Source organism: Mirounga leonina, unplaced genomic scaffold (genome assembly GCF_011800145.1).
Source record: "Mirounga leonina isolate KUSES-001 unplaced genomic scaffold, KU_Mleo_1.0 Mir_204, whole genome shotgun sequence".
NCBI classification, from domain to species: domain Eukaryota; kingdom Metazoa; phylum Chordata; class Mammalia; order Carnivora; family Phocidae; genus Mirounga; species Mirounga leonina.
Window position 1 is genome coordinate 5,033,029 of NW_023270513.1, and position 21,111 is coordinate 5,054,139.

Sequence of the window (21,111 nt, forward strand, 5' to 3'; positions counted from 1 at the left end):
ACTGTTGCTTCGAAACACAGAGGTACAGACAAAAAAGCACTGCCCATTGTTGTTGCATCTCCCTGCATTGTTGCAAACCCCACCCCATTTGGCTGAAATGACTCCCAGTGGATTTAAAGGACTGGTGCCCTTTCCCTCCTCTCCCCTTTGATTTCTCTCTTTTTCCCCTTTTGAGAGCCAGGCATTAGAGATAAGGACATTTAAAAACAACTATATATATGGGGAAATTAGAAGTGAGCATGCATGCCTACAGACAGGCTCAAAAAAGACCTGAGACGATCTTAAGTTTCTACCACAGGCTGAAACTCAGCACAGAACAGCCTAAAACATCATCATCATCATCATCATCATCATCATCATCATCACAAAAAACAGCAAACCCTGTGGAAGGAGAATCTGATTTCCAGAATTACCACATTATTAGATTCAAATGTCTAGTTTTCAACAAAAAAAAATCTCAAGGCATATAAAGAAAAGAAGTATGACCCATTCAAAGGAAAAAAAAAATCAACAGAAATTGTCCCTGCAAAAGATTTGATGACAAATCTACTAGAAAAATACTTTAAGCATCAGTCTTAAAGATGTTCAATTAATTAAAGGAAGATGTGGAGAAAGTCATAAGAATAATGAATGGACAAAATGGAAATATCAATAAGAAGATAGAAAATCTAAAAAGAAAACAAAAAGAAATTCTGGAGCTTTTCAGCACAATAATTAATTAAAATAAAAAATTCGCCAGAGGGATTCAAAGGCAGATTTGAACAGGCATAAAAAAAGAATCAGTAAACTTCAAGATGGGGCAATGGAAGGTATTGAGTTTGATGAACAGAAAAAAAAAATAATGAGACATGAACATGCCGAAGGGACCTGTGGGCTACCATTAAGAAGCTCAACATACACACTGTGGGAGTCCCAGAGGGAAAAGAGAGAGGAAAGGAGCAGAGAGAACATTTGAAGAAATAATGGCTGGAAACTTCCCAAATTTGTTGAAAGACATGAATATAAACATCCAAGATGCTCAATAAATTCCAAGTAAGATGAACTCATAGGGATCAAACTTTAAAATGCCAAAGAAAAAGAGAGAATCTTGAAAGCAGTAAGAGAGAAGCAACTCATCGCATACAAGGGAATTTTCAATAAGATTATCAGCAGATTTCTCGTAAAAAACTTTGGAGGTCAGAGGTGGTGGCCTGATATATTCAAAGTGCTAAAGGGAAAAAAAATCCCATCAACCAGGGATTCTATATTCAGTAAAACTGTCCTTCAGAAGTGAGGGAGAAATTAAGACATTCCCAGATAAACAGAAGCTGAGTGAATTTGTTACCACTAGACCAGCCCTGTAAGAAATCTTCTAAAACACTAGACAGTAACTTGAAGCCATATGGAGAAATAAAGATTTCAACAATAGGCAATTATAAAAGCTAGTATTATTGTAACTTTGGTTTGTAACTCCAAATTTTTTCTACATAATTTAAGAAGCTAACACATTTAAAAAGATTATTAGTTTATGTTTTGTGACACACAGTGTATAAAAATATAATTTTGTGACATCAACAACTAAAAGGAGTGGAGACAGAGTTGTGAAGGAACAGAATTTTTGTATGTTACCAAAGTTAAGCAGTTATAAATTGAAATTAGAATGTTATAACATTAGGATACTAATGTAATCCCTTGATAACCACAAAGAAAATAGCTACAGAGGGGCGCCTGGGTGGCTCAGATGGTTAAGCGTCTGCCTTCAGCTCAGGTCATGATCCCAGGGTCCTGGGATCGAGCCCCACATCAGGCTCCCTGCTCAGCAGGGAGTCTGCTTCTCCCTCTTCCTCTGCCTCTCCCCACGGCTCCTGCTCTCTCTCTCTCTGTCTCAAATGAACAAATAAATAAAATTATTTAAAAAAAAGAATATTAAAAAAAAGAAAATAGCTACAGAGTATACATAAAAGGAAATGAGGAAGGAAATTAAACATTTCACTACCAAAATCAACTAAACATGAAAGAAGACAGGAATGCAGGCAATGAGGGACAAAAGCTATAAGACATATAGAAAACAGATTGTAAAGTGACAGAAGTCCCTCCTTATCAGTAATTACCTAAAGTTTAAGTGGTTTAAGCTTTGTTGAAAGACAGAGATTGAAAGAATGGTTAAAAACACACAATCCAACTATATACTATCTACAAGAGATTCATCTTATTTATTTATTTAAAAGTTTTAATTTAATTTTTTAATGTTTTATTTATTTATTCATGAGAGTCAGAGAGAGAGAGAGGCAGAAGCAGAGGGAGAAGCAGGCTCCCTGCCTAGCAGGGAGCCCAATGTGGAACTCGATCCCAGGACTCTGGGATCATGACCTGAGCTGAAGGCAGATGCTTAACCATCTGAGCCACCCAGGTGCCCCTGAAAGTTTTAATTTTAATTCCAGTTAACAAACAGTGTTATATTAGTTTCACGTGTACGACATAGTGATTCAACAATTCTTTACATTACCCAGTGCTCATCACAAGTGAACTTCTTAATCCCCATCACTTATTTAACCCACTCCCCCACTCCCCTCCCCTCTGGTAACCATCAGTTTGTTCTTACAAGAGACTCATTTTAGATATAAAGACACAAATACATTGAAAATGAAAGCATGGAAGAAGATATTACATGCAAATTGTAACCAAAAGAAAGCAGGGATGACCATATTAATATCAACCAAAATAGACTTTATTTTTTAAATTTTTTAGAACTTAAAAAAAAGATTTTATTTATTTATTTGAGAGAAAGAGAGAGTACAAGCGGGGGGAGGAGCAGAGGGAGAAGCAGACTCCCTGTTGAGCAAGGAGCCCAACATGGGGCTCAATCCCAGGACCCTGACACCATGACCTGAGCCAAAGACGGACGCTTAACTGACTGAGCCACCCAAGCCACCCAAGCACCCACTAAAAAAAAGACTTTACAGGAGACATAAAGGGTCATTATATATTAATAAAAGATTCAATACAGTTACATCTTATTGGCCAATGTATAGAGAAATGAGGATAGAGAAATGAGCCACTGCCAGAGAAGCTGCCCAAAACAGAGAAATGCCCTGGTGTCTTTCTTCCTCCCACCCATGGAGGCTTTCCCCCAAGACGCTGGGAGCCAGGAAAAGTAGAAGAATAGTTCTGAGGGCAAACACAGCCAGGAGCAGCACAGGCCTCAAAAAGCTGCACTCCAGGAATCAGAGTGAACCAGAAGTAACATATCCCCTTCCAGTATAGCTTATTAGACCACTGCTCCATTTTAAATGGAGATGACTCAAAGCCACTATATTCATAACAGAGTACAAGTTGGACCATCCAGAACTACGTTGGAAAACTTAACTTTGTGATTGATAAGATGACTGGCCCAGTATCATATGTTTCCCCTACTTCTTCTTGCCATATATTTGTAGAGCCATATATCTTGTTGTGCTTTAGATATTCATAGAATATTGGAGCAAATTATAGCAGAGAACTTCCCTAATTTGGGGAAGGAAACAGGTGGCACAATCCAGGAGGCAGGCAATGAGGGATAAAAGCTATAAAGCAGAGAACCCCTCTCAAAATCAATAAAAATAGGTCAACACCCCAACATCTAATAGTAAAACTCACAAGTCTCAGAGACAAAGAGAAAATCCTGAAAGCAGCTTGGGACAAGAGGTCTGTAACCTACAATGGTAGAAACATTAGATTGGCAGCAGACCTATCCATGGAGACCTGGCAGGCCAGGAAGGACTGGCATGATATATTCAGAGCACTAAACAAGAAAAATATGCAGCCAAGAATACTATATCCACCTAGGCTGTCATTGCAAATAGAAAGAGAGATAAAACACTTCCAGGACAAACAAAAACTAAAAGAATTTGCAAACACCAAACCAGCCCAACAAGAAATATTGAAAGGGGTCCTCTAAGCAAAGAGAGAGCTTAAAAGTAACATAGACCAGAGAGGAACACAGACAATATACAGTAACAGTCACCTTACAGGCAATACAATGGCACTCAATTCATAACTTGCAGTAGTTACCCTGAATGTAAATGGGCTAAATGCCCCAATCAAAAGACACAGAGTATCAGATTGGATAAGAAAACAAGACCCAGCGATACACTGTCTGCAAGAGACTCATTTTAAACCCAAAGACACCTCCAGATTTAAAGTGAGGGGGTAGAAAACCATTTACCATACTAATGGACATCAAAGGAAAGCTGGGGTGGCAATCTTTCTATCAGACAAATTAGATTTTAAAACAAATACTATAAGAGATGAGGAAGGACATTACATCCTACTTAAAGGGTCTATCCAACAAGAAGATCTAACAATTGTAAATATCTATGCCCCTAACATGGGAGCAGCCAATTATATAAGCCAATTGATAACAAAATCAAAGAAACACATCGACAATAATACAATAATAGTAGGGGACTTTAACACTCCCCTCACTGAAATGGACAGATCATCTAAGCAAGAGATCAACAAAGAAATAAAAGTTTTAAATGACACACTGGACCAAATGGACTTCACAGACATATTCAGAACATTCCATCCCAAAGCAATGGAATACACATTCTTCTCTATTGCCCATGGAACATTCTCCAGAATAGATCACATCCTGGGTCACAAATCATATCTCAACCAGTACCAAAAGATTGGGATGATTCCCTGCATATTTTCAGACCACAGTGCTTTGAAATTAGAACTCAGTCAGAAGATGAAAGTTGGAAAGAACTCAAATACATGGAGACTAAAGCACATCCTACTAAAGAAGGAGTGGGTCAACCAGGAAATTAAAGAAGAATTAAAAAAATTCATGGAAACCATGAAAATGAAAACACAACTCTTCAAAATCTTTGGAATGCAGCAAAAGGCAGTCCCAAGAGGAAAGTATATAGCAATACAAGCCTTCCTCAAGAAACAAGAAAGTTCTCAAATACACAACCTAACCCTACACCTAAAGGAGCTGGAGAAAGAACAGCAAATAAAGCCTAAACCCAGCAGGAGAAGAGAAATAATAAAGATCAGAGCAGAAGTCAATGAAATAGAAACCAAAAGAACAATAGAACAGATTAACGAAACTAGGAGCTGGTTCTTTGAAAGAATTAACAAGATTGATGAACCCCTGGCCAGACTTACCAAAAAAAAAAAAAAGAGAAAGGACCCAAAAAAATAAAATCATGAGTGAAAGAGGAGAGATCACAACCAACACCGAAGAAATACAAACAATTATAAGAACATATTATGAGCAACTCTATGCCAGCAAATTAGATAACCTGGAAGAAATGGATGCATTCCTAAAGATGTATCAACTACCAAAACTGAACCAGGAAGAAATAGAAAACCTGAACAGACCTATAACCACTAAGGAAATTGAAGCAGTCATCAAAAATCTCCCAAAAAACAAAAGCCTGGGCCAGATGGCTTCCCAGGGAATTCTACCAAACATTTCAAGAAGAATGAATACCTATTCTTCTGAAACTCTTCCAAAAAATAGAAATGGAAGGAAAACTTCCAAACTCGTTTTATGAGGCCACCATTACCTTGATCCCAAAACCAGACAAATACCCCATCAAAAAGGAGAATTACAGACCAATATCCCTGATGAACATGGATGCAAAAATTCTCACCAAAATACTAGCCAATAGGCTCCAACAGTACATTAAAAGGATTACTCACCATGACCAAGTGGGATTTATTCCTGGGCTGCAAGGTTGGCTCAACATCCACAAATCAATCAATGTGATACAATACATTAATAAAAGAAAGAACAAGAATCCTATGATCCTCTCAATAGATGCAGAAAAAGCATTTGACAAAGTACAGCATCCTTTCTTGATTAAAACTCTTCACAGGGTAGGGATAGAGAGTACATACCTCAATATCATAAAAGCCATCTATGAAAAACCCACAGCGAATATCATTCTCAATGGGGAAAAACTAAAAGCTTGTCTGCTAAGGTCAGGAACACGGCAGGGATGTCCACTATCACCACTGCTAGTCAACATAGTACTAGAAGTCCTAGCCTCAGCAATCAGACAACAAAAAGAATTAAAAGGCATCTGAATCGGCAAAGAAGTGAAACTCTCACTTTTTGCAGATAATATGATACTTTATGTGGAAAACCCAAGAGACTCCACCTCAAAACTGCTAGAATTCATATAGGAATTCAGTAAAGTGGCAGGATATAAAATCAATGCACAGAAATCAGTTGCATTTCTATACACCAAGAACAAGACAGAAGAAAGAGAAATTAAGGAGTTGATCCCCTTTACATTGCACCCAAACCATAAGACACCTAGGAATAAATCTAACCAAAGAGACAAAGGATCTGTACTCAGAAAACTATAAAATACTCATGAAAGAAATTGAGGAAGACACAAAGAAATGGAAAAACGTTCCATGCTCATGGATTTCAAGAACAAATATTGTGCAGATGTTAATGCTACCTAGAGCAATCTACATATTGAATGCAATTCCTATCAAAATACCATCCACTTTTTTCAAAGAAATGGAACAAATAATCCTAAAATTTGTACGGAACCAGAAAAGACCCCAAATAGTCAGAGGAATGTTGAAAAAGCAAAGCAAAGCTGGTGGCATCACAATTCCGGACTTCAAGCTTTATTACAAAGCGGTAATCATCAAGACAGTATGGTACTGGCACAAAAACAGACACATAGATCAATGGAACAGGATAGAGAACCCAGAAATGGACCCTCAACACCATCGTCAACTAATCTTCAACAAAGCAGGAAAGAATGTCCAATGGAAAAAAGACAGTCTGTTCAATAAATGGTGCTGGGAAAATTGGACAGCCACGTGAAGAAGAATGAAACTGGACCATTTCCTTACACCACACACAAAAATAGACTCAAAATGGATGAAAGACCTAAATATGAGATAGGAATCCATCAAAATCCTTGAAGAGAACACAGGCAGCAACCTCTTTGACCTCAGCCGCAGCAACTTCTTCCTAGAAACATCGCCAAAGGCAAGTAATTAAATGACTGGGCATGACAAAAACAATAGAGATAAGATAAAAATGGACATTCCCAAACAAAAACCAGAAGATTTTGCCACCAGAAGACTGGAACTAAAGGAAGTTCTAGGGGCACCTGGGTGGCTCAGTTGGTTAAGCGTCTGCCTTTGGCTCAGGTCATGATACCAGGGTCCTGGGATCGAGTCCCACACTGGGCTCCCTGCTCAGTGGGGAGTCTGCTTCTCCCTCTCCCTCTGCCCCTCCCCCTGCTTGTGCTCACTTGCTCTCTCTCTCTCTCTCTGTGTTAAATAAATAAATAAATAAATAAATAAATAAATAAATAATAAATAAACTCCTAAAAAAATAAAGGAAGTTCTAAGGGATGTTCTCCAAGAAGAGAGAAATGATATCAAATGCTGGGTCAGATATAAGGAATTAGTAAAGAGCAGTGAAAATTTTGTGCAATGTTGTGGAAATAATAATGTCATTGACACTAGAGATGAGGATGATGTATTATTTGAGGGTAGCAGTGATTCAGTTTTTAATTCAATGAATGCCTAAAATGAAGAAAGTTCTCCACATATACTGGTGATGGATCATCTTGCTCTGAAGGTAGTGATTTCCTGGGCTTTGGGGATAAAGATAAAAAAAAATAAAAATCTAGTATGGCAACTCCTCAAAAATTAAAAATAATATTACCATATGATCCAGCAATTCCACTGTTGGGGATATATCTAAAATAATTGAAAGTAGGGTCCTGAAGAAATATTTGTACATAGCATATATAATTTACAGCAGTATTGTTCATATTACCCAAGAGCTGGAAGCAACCAATGTGTCCATCAACAGATGAATGAATAAACAAAATGTGGTATATACATACTACAGAATATTATTCAGCTTTTTTTTAAAAAGGCTTTATTTATTTATTTGACAGAGAGAGACACAGTGAGAGAGGGAACACAAGCAGGGGGAGTGGGAGAGGGAGAAGCAGGCTTCCTGTGGAGCAGGGAACCCAATGCAGGGCTCAATCCCAGGACCCTGGGATCATGACCTGAGCCAAAGGCAGACGCTTAACGACTGAGCCATCCAGGTGCCCTGAATATTATTCAGCTTTAACAAGGAAGGAAATTCTGACACATACTATAATATGGATGAACCCTGAAGACATTTGCTAAGTGAAATAACCCAGACACATAAGGGCAAATTTAACAAGGTTCAACAAAATGAAAAGGCAACCTACAAAATGGGAAAAAAATATTTGCACACTATGTATCTGATAAAGGGTTAATATCCAAAAATATAAAACATTTATACAATTAATTAAATAGCAAAAAATAACCTGATTAAAAAATGGATAAAGGACCTGAATAGCTTTCTTTCCAAAGATATACAAATGGCTAACTGGTATATGAAAGGGTGCTCAATATCACTAAGCATCACGGAAATGCAAATCAAAACCACAATGAAATATTATCTCACGGTTAGAATTGGTAATATAAAAAAGAAAAAAGACAACAAGTGTTGGCAAGGATGTGGAGAAAATGGAACCCTTGTACACTGGTAGAAATGTAAATTGATACAGCCTTTTGGGGCGCCTGGGTGGCTCAGTCGTTAAGTGTCTGCCTTCGGCTCAGGTCGTGATCTCAGGGTCCTGGGATCGAGCCCCACATCCGGCTCCCTGCTCAGCAGAGAGCCTGCTTCTCCCTCTCCTACTCCCTCTGCTTGTGTTCCCTCTCTCGCTGTGTTTCTCTCTGTCAAATAAATAAATAAAATCTTTAAAAAAAAATTGATACAGCCTTTTTTTTTTCAAAAAAATTTAAAGTAAAACTACCATGTGATGCAGCAATCCCATTCATATCCAAAGGAAATGAAAACAGGATCTCAAAGAGATATCTGCACCCCCACGTTCACTTCAGCATTATTCACAATAGCCAAGATATTGAAACAACCAAAGTGTTGCATGGGTGAAGAAAATGTGGGTCATGGACATGAAAAGTATAGCATAAAGAATATAGTCAATGATATTGTAATAACATGGTATAGTGACAGATGGTGACTACACTTACTGTGTAACATTAAGTAGTGTATAGAATTGTCAAATTAATGTGTTGTACACCTGAAACTAATATAATATTGTATATCTATTATACTTTAATAATAAAAATGAAAATGTGAATATTATTTGGTCATGAAAAAGAAGGAAATTCTGTTATTTGTGTCAACATGGATGAAACTGGAGGGCATTATACTAAGTGAAAAAAGCCAGAAAGACAAAGACAAATACTATGTGGTATCATCTATAAGTGGAATCTTAAAAAAAAAAAAAAAAAGTAAACTTACAGAAACAAATAGTAGAATGATGGTTACCAGTAGCTGGGAGGTGGGGCATATGGGAAGATATCAGTCAAAGGGTACAAACATTCAGTTATAAGATGAATAAGTTCTGAGGATGTAATGTACAGTCTACATGTACAGCATGGTGACTATAGTTATAATATTGTATTGTGTCCTTGAAACTTGCTAAGAGAATAGATCTTAAGCATGCTTACCAAAAAAAAATTAAGGTGATTGTGAGGTGATGTGTTCATTAACTTGATTGTAGTAATCATTTTACACGGTATAAGTACATTAAATCATCAAGTTGTACACTTTAAATATATGTAATTTTATGTGTTCATTATACCTTAATAAAGCTGGGAAAAATGGTTGAGATAGTAAATATTATGTTATGTGAATTTTACCACAATTAAAAATAAATAATAATAATAAAAGTAATACTTCTAGTTGTATCTCTAGTGGTGGGTAAATGAATGTTGATTTGTTATTATTATTATTACTGTATATGTTAAAATATGCTGTATGTATGATATTTCATAATAACAATTTTCAGAAGATAATTTATAATGATATCAATTTTTCCTAATTTACAATTTAACAGGATCACAACAAATATACTTATGTGGTTTCTTATTTGATTGTTTTTTGGACTAGACAACCTGATCCCTTAGATCATGTGGAAAAATATACATGTAAAAAGATATAGAAAATCTCTGAAAAAGAAAAGCAATTAGAAAGAACTCATTTGTTCAGTGTTTTTTTAATGTGAAAGAGTGTTGGACTTTGTCATATTTTCTCTGCATCAATTTTTCTGGATCAATAATCATATGGTTTTCCCCCTTAATCCTCTTAATATAGGTTATATTAATTTATTTTTGTATGCTGAACCACCCTTGCATTTCTTTTTTTTTTTAATTTTTTTTAATTTATTTATTCATGAGAGACAGAGAGAGAGAGGCAGAGGGAGAAGCAGGCTCCCAAGGAGCAGAGAGCCCGATGCGGGACTCGATCCCAGGACCCCGGGATCATGACCTGAGCCGAAGGCAGACGCTTAACCATCTGAGCCACCCAGGCACCCCACCCTTGCATTTCTGAGACATTTCCCACATGGTCATAGGTATAATCATTTTCTTACAAATTCTATCTCTTTATCGCTATAGGTTTGTTCAGGTATTCTATGTCTTTTTGAGTCAGTATCAGTAGTTTGTGTGTTTCTAGGAATTTGTCCATTTCATCTAGGTTATCTATTTTGTTGGCATATAATTGTTCTTAGTATCCCCTTATAATCTTTTTTATATGTAATAGGAAACAATTGTCTTGGAGAGAAAGATGTCTTCTTATTTTCCTTTGCTAAGCATGATACTCCTTAGACTTAAAACTAAAAGCCCCTGGCTTTCTTCCAATCTACCACTTACTGGACACAAATCATGGTATGTTGATCCATCTTAGGCTATTTGTTTATTGTACAATATTCCCACTCATAACCTACTTTCCCTAAATCTGTTATGGATTGTGGTAAAATCAGGGATGCATAGACTTGAATATAATGCTTTAAATAAGAATTTGTAACGAAAACCCATAAGGCTAGCTGCAGATTTCTCAACAGAAACATGGCAAGCCAGAAAGGAGTGGCATGATATATTGAATGTGCTGAGTGGGAAAAATATGCAGCCAAGAATACTCTATCCAGCAAGGCTATCATTCAGAATAGAAGTAGAGATAAAGAATTTCCCAGACAAAAACTAAAGGAGTTCGTGACCACTAAACCAGCCCTGCAAGAAATATTAATGGGGACTCTTTGGAAAGGAAAGACCAAAAGTGAGACAGACAAGAAAGGAACAAAGAAAATCTCCAGAAATGACAAAACAAGTGATAAAATAGCACTAAATACTTATCTATCGATAATTATGCTGAATGTAAATGAACTAACTGCTCTAATCAAAAGACATGAGGCATCAGAATGGATTAAAAAAAAAGACCCATCTATATGCTGCTTATAAGAGACTCATTTTAGACCTAAGGTATCTGCCGGTTGGAAGTGAGGGGATGGAGAAACATTTATCACACAAGTGGATGTCAAAAGAAAGCTGGAGTAGCAATACTTATATCAGAAAAACTGGACTTTAAAACAAAGACTGTAACAAGAGATGAAGAAGGGCATTGTATCATAATAAAGGGGACAATCCAACAAGAAATACTAACAATTATAAATATTTATGCACCCAACATGGGAACACCCAAATATATAAAACAGTTAATAACAAACATAAAGGAACTCATTCATAATAATACCATAATAGTAGGACTTTAACACCCCACTTACATCGATGGACAGATCATCTACTAACAGAAAATCAGCACAGAAAAAATGGCTTTGAGTAACATACTGGACCAGATGGACTTAAAAGATTTACACAGAACATTCCATTCTAAAACAGCAGAATACACATTCTTTTCAAGTGCACATGGGACATTCTCCAGAGTAGATCACATACTAGGTCACAAATCAGGCCTCAACAAATACAAAAAGATTGAGATCATACCATGCATCTTTTCTGACCATAAGGCTGTGAAACTAGAAATCAACCACAAGAAAACATTTGGAAAAAAACACAAATACATCAAGTTAAATAACATGATTCTAAAGAATGAATGGGTCAACTGGGAAATCATAGAAGAAATTAAAAAAACACATGGAATCAAACGAAACTGAAAACACAGTGGTCCAAAACCTTTGGGATGCAGCAAAAGCAGTCCTAAGAAGGATCTATATACCAATACAGGCCTACCTTAAGAAGGAAGAAAAATCTCAAATAAACAGCCTAACCTTATACCTCAAAGAGCTGGAAAAAGAACAACAAATGAGCCTAAGCAGGCAGAAGGAAGGAAATAATAATGATTAGAGCAGAAAAAAATGATATAGAAACTAAAAAAACCAGTAGAACAGATCAATGAAACCAGGAGCTGGTTCATTGAAAGACTGATAAACCCATAGCCAGACTTACCAAAAAGAAAGGAGAAAGCACCTAAATAAATAAAATCACAAATGAGAGAGGAGAAAGAACAACCAACACCACAGAAATACAAAAAATTATAAGAGAATATTATGAAAAACTATATGCCAACAAATTGGACAACCTGGAAGAAATGGATAAATTCCTAGAAACATATAAACTACCAAAACTAAAACAGGAAGAAATAAAAAACTTGAATAGACCAATAACCACCAAAGAAATTCAGTCAGTAATCAAAAATCTCCCAACAAATGAAAGTCCAGGGCCAGAAGTCTTCACAGGGGAATTCTACCAAACATTTAAAGAAGAGTTAATACCTATTCTTCTCAAACAATTTCAAAAAATCAAAACGAAAGGAAAACTTCCAAATTTGTTCTATGAGGCCAGCATTACCTTGATACCAAAACTAGGTAAAGACTCCACTAAGAAAGAGGACTCCAGGCCAAACATGGATGCAAAAATTCTTAGTAAAATACTAGGAAACTGAATCCAACAATACATTAAAAAAATCATTCATCACAATCAAGTGGGATTTATTCCTAGGTTGCAAGGGGGTTCAATATTTGCAAATCGAGCAACATGATACAACACAATAATAAAAGAAAAGAACCACATGATCCTTTCAATAGATGCAGAAAAAGCATTTGACAAGGTACAACATCCATTCATGATAAGAACCCTCAACAAAGTAGGGTTAGAGGGAACATACCTCAAAATAATAAAGGCCATCCACAAAAACCCCATAGCTAATATCATCCTCAATGGGAAAAAAAACTGAGAGCTTTTCCTCTATGGTCAGGAACAAGACAGGGATGTCCACTCTCACCACTGTTATTTAACATAGTACTGGAAAGCCTAGCCTCCAATCAGACAACAAAAAGAAATAAAAAGAATCCAAATCAGCAAGGAAGAAGTAAGACTGTCAATATTTGCAGAAGACATGATACTCTATACAGAAAACACAAAGACTCCACCAAAAACCTGCTAGAACTGATAAATGAATTCAGTAAAGTTGCAGGATACAAAATCAATGTACAGAAATCTGTTCCATTTCTGTAAACAATAATGAAGCAGCAGAAATAGAAATCAAGTCATCAATCCCATTTACAATTGCACCAAAACCCGTAAGATACTTAGGAATAAACCTAACGAAAGAGGTGAGAGACCTGTACTCTGAAAACTATAGAATGCAGATGTAAGAAATTGAAGAGGACACAAAGAAATGGAAAGACATTCCGTGCTCATGGATTGGAAGAACAAATATGGCTAAAATGTCTATACTACCCTAAGCAATCTACTACATCTAATTACATTTAATATAATCCCTATCAAAACACCAACAGCATTTTTCACAGAGCTAGAACTAGCAATCCTAAAATTTGTATGGAACCACGAAGACTCTGAATATACAAAGTAACCTTGAAAAAGAAAAGCAAACCTGGAGGCAAAACACTTCCAGATTTCAAGTTATATTACAAAGCTGTCGTGATCAAAACAGTATAGTACTGGCAGAAAAATAGACACATAGTTCAATGGAACAGAATAGAAAACTCAGATATAAACCCACAACTATATGGTCAATTAATCTTCAACAAAGCAGGAAGGAATATTCAATGGGAAAAAGACAGTCTCTTCAACAAATGATGTTGGGAAAACTGGACAGAACAAGCAAAAGAATGAAACTGGACCAACTGGACCACTTTCCTACACCATACACAAATATAAATACAAAATGGATTAAAGACCTAAATGTAAGACAGGCAATCATTAAAATCCTAGAGGAGAACAACATTGGCCGTAGTAACTTATTAGATATGTCTTCCTGAGGCAAGGGAAACAAAGCAAAAATAAACTATTGGGACTTTGTCCAAATAAAAAAGTGCTGCACAGTGGAGGAAATAATCAACAAAACTCAAAGACAACCTACAGAATGGGAGAAGATATTTGCAAATGACATATCTGGTAAAGGGTTAGTATCAAAAATATATAAGGAACTTAGAAAACTCAGCACCTACAAAAATGAATGATCTAATTAAAAAATGGGCAGAAAACATGAATGGACATTTTCCCAAAGAAGACATACAAGTAGTCAACAGACCCATGAAAAGATGCTCTTTTATCACTTGCCATGAGGGAAATACAAATCAAAACTACAATGAAATATCATCTCACAGGGCACCTGAGTGGCTCGGTCATTAAGCGTCTGCCTTCGGCTCAGGTCATGATCCCAGGGTCCTGGGATCAAGCCCTGCATTGGGCTCCCTGCTCAGCAGGAAGCCTGCTTCTCCCTCTACCACTCCTCCTGCTTGTGTTCCCTCTCTCATTGTCTCTCTTGCTGTCAAATAAATAAAGAAAAATATTAAAAAAAAAAAAGAAATATCAACTCACGCCTGTCAGAATGGCCAAAATCAACAACACAAGAAACAAGTGTCGGCGAGCATGTGGAAAAAGGGGAATCCTTTTGTACTGTTGGTGGTAATGCAAACTGGTGTAACCACTCTGGAATACAGTATGGAGTTTTCTCAAAAAGTTAAAAATAGAATTACCCTATGATCCAGCAATTGCACTACTGGGTATTTATCTAAAGAATACAAAAATACTAATTTGAATGGATACATGTACCCCAATGTTTATAGCAGCACTATCTACAATAGCCAAATTATGGAAACAGCCCAAATGTCCATTGACTGATGAATGGATAAAGAAGAGGTGGTATGTATGTATATAAGTACATACATACACACAATGGAATATTACTGAGCCATTAAAAAGAATGAAATCTTTCCATTTGCAATGATGTGGTTGGAGCTAGAGAGTATTATGCTAAGTAACATAAGTTAGTCAGAGAAAGACAAATGCCGTATGATATCACTCATATGTGGAATTTCAGAAACAAGACAAATGAGCATAAGGAAAAGAAGACAGAGGCAAACCAAGAAACAGACTAAACTATAGAGAACAAACTGATGGTTACCAGAGGGGAGGGGGGTGGGAAGATGGGTTAAAAAGGTGATGGAGATTAAGTAGTGCACTTGTGATGAGCACTGGGTGTACACTTGAAACTAGTATTACACTGTATGTTAATCAATGAATTTAAATAAAAAAAGAAAAAAAATATGGTCTCTTAAATAAGTAATTCTTCTTGAATATTCCTGGAAGGTCAGGATCATACAATGCTATTTGATACTGTTCTAAATTCTATTCAATGATGAAGGAAACCTTACTTCTAGCTCACAACTTACCTTTTAAAATTATTCCAATTCTTGTTGATTTTGAAATATATGTTTGATGATAGTATTGTGATTATGTTTAAAAAGGAGAATCCTTGCTTTTTAGAAGTACATATGGCTACATATCAAAAATTTTTTGGGTAAAATTATATGTCTGGAATTTGCTTCAAAATATTCCAAAGGTTGGAGTGGAGCAGAGATGATGAGGAGGATGAGTAGAGATATGGAAGAAGCAGGATTGACCATGATGTGATAATTGCTGAAGCTAGGTGATGGAATTCATTTTGATATTCTGTCTGCATTTACCTGTGCTTAACGAGTAATCACTGATATCAAGATTTTCTTTCCCTACCCTGTCAGGATTTCCCCCACCCTCTCCTCCAACAGCATCCTGGCTTGGCACATTAGAAACTGCCTCAGGCTAAGTATGGTATACACTAATTAACTCATGGAGAATGTATATAGAATGCAACTAAATATAACTCTGATTGTGCTGGTGTCAGTAATGAACTAAAACTTTGAAGGGCTTGAAAACGTCCCTAATGAATTCAGTGCATCCTGTTCAACATGTGGAGCCTGAGTTTCCCACTGGAAAAATGTCTACACTTCTCCCCTCCATAACTCCTCCTACACTTTAACCCCAAGTTCTTTGCACTTCTGCCATAAACTCCCAAATCCCTCCTTTGGGATTTACCACAGGAAATTTTATTTAGAAATTGCTCAGCAAACACAGTTCCAATTTTCCATTTGAAATACTGTCTCTTGAAGGTCACTGCATCCAGTGATTCTAAGGGAAAGAATTCAGCTCTTTATCATATCCCTCTCCCTTTGACAGACTATTTCAAACACTATTACAGCTCATGCCGAATTCATCTCGATTTCTTTGTGTGATTTTTCTAACAATCTGAATGCCAGAAATGGACATTTCTTGGCTCAGATTTAAGGCATGGTTAGATTTAGGTAGTGTTGAATATGAGTGTATAGTTCCATTATCATGGAAAAGTCCCCCAAAGGCAATCATTATAAATACTGCACCTATACGGTCCTATTGTTGCAAGGAGTTGTATTCAAGGAAGATATTGAAAAGATCTTAAATAATTTAAAAATACTTTACATTTTTATCTTGTGTCCCGTTCAGAATATGAAATAGAATCCAATTTATACCTGCCAGCAATACTTTAAAATTTTTTTTAATTTAAATTCAATTTAGTTAACATATAATGTATTATTAGTTTTGGGGGTAGAATTTAGTGATTCATCAATTGCATATATAACACCCAGTGCTCATTCCATCAAGTGCCCTCCTTAATGCCAATCACCGAGTTACCCCATCCCCCACTTACCTCCCCTCCAGCAACTCTCAGTTTCTTTCCTATAGTTAAGAGTCTCTTATGGTTTGCCTCCCTGTTTTTATCTTATTTTACTTTTCCTTCCCTTCCCCTAGTTTCATCTGTTTTTTTCTTCAATTTGACTTAAGAGTGAAATCATATGATAATTGTCTTCCTCTGACTGACTTATTTCACTTCGCATAATAACCTCTAGTTCCATCCACCTCACTGCAAATGGCAAGATTTCGTTCTTTTTGATGGCTAATATTCCATTGTGTGTGTGTGTGTGTGTGTGTGTATAGACAGACAGACAGACAGATAGATAGATAGATAAAGAAGATAGTACATCTTCTTTATCCATTCATCTGTTGATGGATATCTGGGCTCTTTCTATATTTTGGCTATTGTGGAAATTTCAACAGTACTTTTTATATCCTCTCTCTTCTTTTCAGTTTTCTTATACACCCCACCCTAACATGTCTGGAGCCTCTCATCTGAAAAAAGTGCCTTCAAATACTCTTGTATTTTTATTTCTCTCTTTCTCCCCAATATCTTCTGGTTCTTTATTATGTAGGTTAGTTTAGCCTCTCTCTTTACATACTTCATCATTTTTGCCCACCTTTGAGATATTGTCTTCCTCAGTTTATTTTTCTATTTCTGCATTGCAAAAGTATAAGAACTCACCTGGTAGGAAATTAGTCTCCTGGTTGAGGCTGCTAAACTGGAAAGATTCCATCTCTTTAACTTCCTTGAGGGAGAGAGAAAAATTGACAAACCTGATACCTTAATAATTTTTTGCCCCTCACTTAAGCAAAAAGAGAAAATGCATCCAGGAACCAACCCCTAGGGCAATCCAAATAATTCCACCTGGCAGTCCTTTTCCCCAGTGGGGCTGCTTTTAACAGACCAAACTTGCAGAAAAATTTGCATATATTACTCTTTAAAAAACTATTTATTAGATTTTGAAATGCAGAAAAATATGAAGAAGAAACAAAAGACCTATAATTCAATGCCCAGGTAAACTTTCAATAACAGTATTTTTTTTTTTTTTGACTGGGAAAATAACGATTTTGTTTGGAGGTATGGGCCCATGTCTAGTCTCAGAACTCTGGAACTGCTTTTTGGCGCCAGCAGCCTTGGTGACCTTGAGCATATTGAAACTTACAGTCTCTCACAAGGGCTGGCACTTGCCCACTGTGACAATGTTGCCAATGTTGACACCCCTGAAGCAGGGGGGCAGGTGCATGGATATGTTCTTATGGCATTTTTCGAAGCAGTTGTACTTTCGGATGTAGTGGAGATAATCTTGGCAGATGACAATGGTCCTGTGCACCTTCACTTTGGTCACCATACCAGATAGAATCTGCCCTTGGATGGAGACATTACTAGGAAAGGGGCATTTCTTGTCAATAGCATCTTGAAGCCCAGACCAATGTTTTTGTAGTATCATCAGAGCTTCTCCTTACCAGTTCCTCCAAGCAGGCCCCTCTTCTTATTTTGAAAGATGGTCAGCAGCTTTTGTTCGGCATGCTAACTGTGAATGTCTGCCATCTTCCTGGCCACCCAAAGATAGTACTTTTTTTTTTTTAAGATTTTATTTATTTGCGAGAGAGAGAATGAGAAACAGAGCATGAGAGGGAGGAGGGTCAGAGGGAGAAGCAGACTCCCCACTGAGCAGGGAGCCCGATGCGGGACTTGATCCCGGGACTCCAGGATCATGACCTGAGCCGAAGGCAGTCGCTTAACCAACTGAGCCACCCAGGCGCCCAAAGATAGTATTTTTAATAATAAAATAAATACATGCATATGTCCAGAAAATTCAAACAAAATAGAAGGATAAAAAGAAATGTTTTCCTTCACCATTCTGCTTCCCAATTTTTCTCCTCAAAGGTAAAGGAACTGACAACAGTTTCTTGTGTACCCTTCCAGAAACACATTAATGCAGATGCTAGCATGTGTGTACTCCATAGTATCATCTCAAAAGCTCTAGGTAATAATGCAGTCTGAAAATTCTTTTCCTAAATCAAGATGATAGAAGAAAACTAGTGACAATGTTTAACTATATCTGAGCCTTGTGCTCTTGGAGATTAGAGGTGGTTGAGAAATCCCCCCACCCTTTTGTGTTCTGAGAAATGGCTAACCACAAAGGGCCACCCTGCCCTCATGTATTCCCACTCTGCTTCATAACTTAAACAAAATTTGCTGTCCACCTTTCCTCATGGCTCTATTGTTTATCTGCCTCTATAACACCCAGGCCCCCTTCCTTTTCTTTGAGACATTCTTCCACAAAAGTGAACATTTTCCTTATTGCACTAGCCTCAATAAAAAACCATCTCTTTAATTGTCCAGTGAATTTGTCTTTCACATTAATGTCAAAGAAAAATTATTCTGACACTTGTTAAAAATAGTAAGGAAGACTTTATTCAAGTTCCTGTTGTAAAGGGGATGGGAGTCAGTGGGTAGAAAATTACTATGTGGAAACATCAGAGGTAAGGGAGGATTCTGATTTGACAGGATTCTTGCTGAAGGAAGGCCAGTGTGATTAGATACCAAGGGTAAGATATAAAGAATTTAATCAGATATCAGGAGTGATCATATACTGAGTATGGGGATTCTTGCTAAACAAATTTAGGAGGATTTTTGCTAAAATTGGGCAATGCAAAGATGGACATGGAAGTTCAAATGTTGAGGCCTAGTTGGAAAGAGGTTTTAGAGGAACCTGACTAAAATTTGGGTCAGGGAGAGAGTCTTTGTCACTAACAATTGAGGAATTCTGCCATCTTTCCATAAGCAGAGACTAACCCTCAACATTAGGCTAAAATCTGTATGTGACTTTTACTCTTGGATCTTCCCAATTTCCAACTTTAAACTACAAGAAGTAGGGTACCAGGGAATCTTTTGGGTTCCTGACTAGGACTTCCAAATATCTAAAGATGCATTTTTAAAATATGTTTAACACTCTCATTTATCTATAATACGTCTCTAGAAATGGTTACTGATCAGCAAGTCCAATATCTCTACCAAAGGATAATAAAAATTACCACTATTTTTTACAGGCTTTTCCCTGCAATTTACCTCTGTTTTTCTTATTAGTATTATTCCTACAACCCCGAGAGCCAATCTTTCAGTGCTGCCTTTTCCCATCATTTATTCTCTCCTTATTGGCGTAACAATGAAAGGCTACGTAGGGCAATAAAAAGAGCACAGGGCTTGGAGCTTAATCCAAGTTCTAGTACTGCCCTAGATGCCAACAAAAATGAAGAGGACTGAATTATCCAGAAATGGAAGTTGCCAGGTTTATCTGTAATGGCAGAGGAACATCAACAAGCTGTCTCACGGCAATAACATTCTGAGCTGTCTCATTGTTTTTACCCTTGCTACAAACAGTTCATTCTTGGCACAGGCACCACAGAGATCCAGTTAATGACTAGATGATGTAATTTTGCTCCTCTCCTGAAATTGCAAGGGCTTCCCACTTCACTGAATAAAAGCCAACTTCTTATCATGGCCTGTAGGGCTGTGTATAATCAGACTCACCAATTTTCTGCCATCATCTCCTAATATTCTAATTACCTCACATTCATTACAGGAACATTGGTCTTCTTGTTCTTCAAACATGTCTCAGGGAATTATAATTGTTGCTGTTCTTCCTACCTGAACATCTTCCCCTAGATAATCATATGGATTGTTCCCTGACTTTCTTGAAGTTCTTTTTCAAATGTCACTTCCTCAAAGAGGCATTCGTTAATGGCCAAATATAAAAGACAGATGCCCACATATTATATCTTCCTATTGATTTATTTAGTGTTTGTTTTCTTCTATTAGAGTGTAAAATTCATGTGGGCAGAAGATATCATTTTTTTTTCATTGTTGTATTCTGCACCTGGAATGGTGTCTGCCATATGTCAAGCAACCAATAAAAAAGTGTTGAGTGAGTAAAAGTGGAGGATTAGCATTCTATTGTTTCTTCTCCAAATATCGAAGTTTACCTTTATAATTCATTAGTAGTTACCTTGTGTCTTCTAGAACAGGGCAAGAGCCCTGTGTTCTCTGGGTCTCACTTCCCAACTCTAAAAAAGAAGGGGCTGGATGCAGCACACCTGTGCTTTCTCCCTCATTGACTGTGGACAGGGTTGGGGCTCAGTATGAGGGAATAAAAAGGGGTGGAATCCTGGGCTCCAAAGGACTGGAAGCCCACTGTTTTCCATAGGCACAGGCTCCAA

The 21,111-nt window shown here is 37.0% G+C and overlaps 1 pseudogene; it reads right to left on the bottom strand.

The window, feature by feature from the left end:
• Window positions 1–289: 289 nt before the first annotated feature.
• LOC118025899 lies at window positions 290–18,439 on the bottom strand (annotated as a pseudogene).
• Window positions 18,440–21,111: the final 2,672 nt, after the last annotated feature.